Source organism: Mustela nigripes, chromosome 3, assembly GCF_022355385.1.
Source record: "Mustela nigripes isolate SB6536 chromosome 3, MUSNIG.SB6536, whole genome shotgun sequence".
Taxonomy (NCBI): Eukaryota; Metazoa; Chordata; class Mammalia; order Carnivora; family Mustelidae; genus Mustela; species Mustela nigripes.
The window spans coordinates 1,308,608-1,313,173 of NC_081559.1; positions in this window are offsets into that span (position 1 = coordinate 1,308,608).

Below are 4,566 nucleotides of genomic sequence, written 5' to 3' on the forward strand. Positions count from 1 at the left end.
AACAATAAAACAAGAATTCGAAGAATAATTGAGCTAAATTTTCACTTAAAGGTGTTGAAAACTTAAAGGTGAACTTTAAGTTGAAACTTAAGTTGAAAACTTAAAGGTGTTTGGAGAAAAAAGTAACAACTAAGATGGAGTAGTTTACACAGCATCACTTACATACATTAAAAAGCATAAACAGTAAGAATTTTGTAAGAATACATATAAAATCTTTCAAAGGTCCACGTTAAGACACGTTAGAATGAATGCTGGTATTCAAATGGAGAAAATGGAGATAAAAGGACATCATGTAACAAAATCGAGAGGGGACTATGGGCACTCGCAGGACGTTGTCCAGGACACAGAGAAGCACGCCTCACACAGCTACCTATACTCACTTCCTCACTAACCAGGTAACACAGGGGAGAAAGAAAACACCAGTGCTCTACAGAGAAGTGGTACTCTCTCACACACCGCTCCTAAGAGTGTGCATGCCCATTAACCTTCCAGAATTAGTTGGGCAATGCGAATTTCATCTGTTAGGAGTGGCCAAGTGGGGTAAACATCTGTACTGGGACTGGGATGGGGGGATCACAGTGGCCCCAGCAGGCTCAGGAAACCCACGTATGGTGAAAAGGGTGGCCTTGCAAAGGAGCAGCCTCGTGCAACAAGTTGGAGCCCAAGAGAGACGCAGAAGGAGTCACACAGAGGGCAGCCTGGCTGTGTGCTGCAGCCCTGGGTGTGTGCCAATGTGAAAGTCTGTCCTGAATCGTGCCCCGAGCAAGATGGTAAAGATATTCCTGTGGAGTCGTGGCCTGGCCACACAGGGGAGGGACGGTGACAGCTGTAGGAAATCCATTACAGACAAAGAAACTGGCTAGATAAAAAAATATATTAGGATAATGGGAGTAGAATTAGATTTTCACTGGAGGAGAAGGGACTTACAAATACGAAATTTGGAATTAGAAGTACATGTACGAGCTCAAGATTTTCAAAATGAAAGATACAGTGGGATAGGGAATAAAATCTGTAAATACACACATGTATTCCCTGGTTTTGGCAACTGAAAGGGACTCAGGAAAGCAAAAAGCCCCATGGCAATGACACTGCGCCTGGAGGTCAGACTGTAAATACCATCCTCAGGGGAAGGGGCGGGCTTCTTCAGAGCAGAGACTCCTTCCAGAGCTGGGGCCAGGAACAGGCGAAGTGAAACCTTAATACCTTTTTGTGTCCTATAGTGAGGAAGTGCTCCTGGATGCTGGAGACAGGGCCATGGGACACAGACGTCTGCTTGAAAGGACTCACTTTAGTCAAATCTGATACAATCTGAATCTCAAAATAAATCATGAAAATAATAGATAAAAATCATATGAATAAAATATGAAACTATGATCTATATTAATATAAGTAAATGAATGAACTGAAAGCTCGAGGAATGAAATATTTACATGGTTTCAAAGTACCTCTTCAGAAAACACCTGCTAATTACAAAGGGAAAGAGATGAAGGTTACAGAGGAGATGCCTGACAGGGACCATCACCTTAAGAGAAGACGATCCCTAACGGGATACGTCAAAATGAAATGCAATATGACAGAATAAAGAGAGAATATAGAATTACATTTCTGTGTTTTATCCAAAGATTCATAACCCAAGTCTAACATAAATATATGTCCATTTGGCCACAGTTTGTTTATAATGGCAAAAGATATATTAATAAACACAGGTGGGAGGTAAGACTATGATATATTATTAAATTATTACTAAGTAGTAAATATGTACCATTTACTTTCCTGTGAGAAAAAGAAAGAAGTGGCTATAGACATTGGGTAACGCCTTTGCTCAGCTCTTGATTTCTTTGCTAAAATATTTTTTTCTGGGTCTTTACTAATTTGCTCTTGGAATGGTGTTGCAAGGTATTTGATAAATACATTTAGGAACAAACTTGGAAGGAATTTCTGGGTGTGCTGGATTTAGATACACCCTTATCTCTCTCTCTGCCTTTGCCTCCATATCTCTCTTTTAATCTCTCTTTTTTTCTCTCCATCTCACAGATCTCAGGAACAACTCCTTTTAAAAAAATATCTCCTAAGTAGGGAGACCAGGAATGATGTGACTGAAACTACTATTTTGATTGTTCATTTTTAGATCTACCAACTCAAACCAAGTCTCTGTCAATAATACAGACAATATTTTAGCTTCCGTTTTGAACTTTTTATTTCTCATTTCTTCCCAGCACAGACGTTGAGAAGGGATGTTTGTTATTTATTGGAGAGTCTCTCAGGGTCCTCAATAATCCTTGGAGGACACAGTGCAAAGGTTAGCCATGGGCAGTCCCGGTGGTGAAAATGCAGGTCGTATTTCTTTCTTTGTTGTAGGCCTTATTCACAATTTTGTTGTTGTTGTTGTTTGTTTTTGCAATGAGTTTCATATTCTTAATGAGGAGGAGAAAACCAGAATACGACATAAAAGGATGATGCAAGAGTAAATGTAACACATTAATTTTGGAACCCAGATCCCCTAGGATCTCAGTGAACAGGATTTGGCCGCTGCTTCCCATAATAAAAAGAACTATGCTCCCTTTTCAATTTCAATTCGCACAACTGAAATTTTGAATTACATCTTGGTTTTTATTTTCTTTAAAAAAATTTTGTCTAATGCTCTAAAGTATGGGTTTGTGGTAATACAGAGCTAAAACCCCAGCATTTCTCTGTGTATGAAAAGGATTTACTTATTCATCTCAGAGACGTGCACGAAGGGGCGATGCGGGGAGGCGAGCGGAGCCCGAAGCAGACGCCCCGGGAACCCGAGGGAGCACGGCCTGCGCAGAAACCAGACTTGGGCGCTTCCCCGACGGTGTCACCCCGCACCCTGTTCGTGGGTTTTCATAGTAACAGTGAAATTGTTATTCTCACCATTAAAAAAATGTAGTTTTTTTCCTTGTCAAGGTTCTTTCAGTTCAAGCAAGAGGAACTTGGAAGTGGCTTGAGCCAGGTTAGTTCCGAGGACACTTTACCGAACCGCCGACGGCCGCGAAGCTCCGCGCGAGAGACGCGTCCCCCCGGCCGGGGGCTCGTCTCCGGGGCAGGCCGGGCCGCGGCCGGAAAACCCGCTTCTCGGCGCCGCGGCCGGAAAACCCGCTTCTGGGCGCCGCGGCCGGAAAACCCGCTTCTCGGCGCCGGGGCCGCCTCACCAGCAGCGCGTGGCGGTTCCGGAAACGACGCAGCGTGGCCGGCTCGAAGCGGGGGCTCCAGCCGGGGCAACGGGTCGGAGCCCAGCCCGGAGAACGGGTCGGAGCGAGCCGCGGTCCGCCCCGCGCGAGGGGCTCTTCCCCTCGGTCGGCCGGGACGGGCGCGCCTCACAGCACCCGCCGTTTCCCCGCGGGCGGCGGCGAAGCACAGACGGGCACAGACGGGGCCGCCCGACGGCTTCCGGGGAGGCGAGGCCCGCGCGTCCCGCTCCAGGGAGCCGGCCCGACCTGGGACCAGCGGCGGCGCGTGGGGTCACGCGGGTCTCGGCGCCGGCGCAGGAAGCGCCCGGAGGAACCGCCCTCCGAGGCCGCAAGCTGGCGAGCAAGCAGCGCCCGCGGCGGGATTTCTGCCGCACGGGGTCGGGGAGCGCGGGCGGTGCGCGGTCTCCGCAGCCCGGTCCGTCTCGCGGCCCGCACCGGTCCGGCCGAGCTGCGGCGGGTCGACGCGGGTCTCCCACTCCCCACGAGGCGGGCCGCGCTCCTGGGGTCTGCGGACGTTCTCGGGGACCCGGGGCTGTCGGTCAGAGCGCAGAGCCCCGCGCCGCGAGCAGACGCGGGGGTGCGTGACCCCGTGAGGGAAGCCGCTGCCTCGCGGCCCGCTGCGTGCCGGCGCGGACTGACTGCCCCGGTCTTCACTGCCCACAGCGCCCATCGCTCACTGACCGCTACTGAGGAGTAACTGAAGTCGATCTAAGGTTATGACAGAAAAAGGCGTGAACACGGTCCTCGGACTGTTGTGACTCAATGATCTCACGCGCCCTGCCGCTGCGGTAACAGGGAAGGCCGGACGGGCCGCCCTGACCACGTCCGAAGAGGCCGCAGTCCGGTAGTGGTCCCGGCTCTCCCCACTCACCGGCTCGGAGGTGGGTCCGCTGGGGTCCAGGACTGCGGTCACGTCGCATTTACCGTGAGAGTCGACGAGGGCCGCGTGCTCCCGCAGGTTGGCGTCCACTCCCGCAGGTTAACTCCTCTCCCGCGGGTTAGCGTCCGCTCCCGCAGGTTAGCGTCTGGTCCCACAAGTTAGCTCCGCTCCCGCAGGTTAGCGTCCGCTCCCGCGGGTTAGCGTCCGCTCCCGCGGGTTAGCGTCCACTCTCGCAGGTTAGCTCCGCTCCCGCAGGTTAGCATCCGGTCCCGCAGGTTAGCGTCGGGTCCCGCAGGTTAGCCCCGCTCCCGCAGGTTAGCCCCGCTCCCGCAGGTTAGCGTCCGCTCCCGCAGGTTAGCTCCGCTCCCGCAGGTTAGCGTCCGCTCCCGCAGGTTAGCTCCGCTCCCGCAGGTTAGCGTCCGCTCCCGCAGGTTAGCTCCGCTCCCGCAGGTTAGCGTCCGCTCCCGCAGGTTA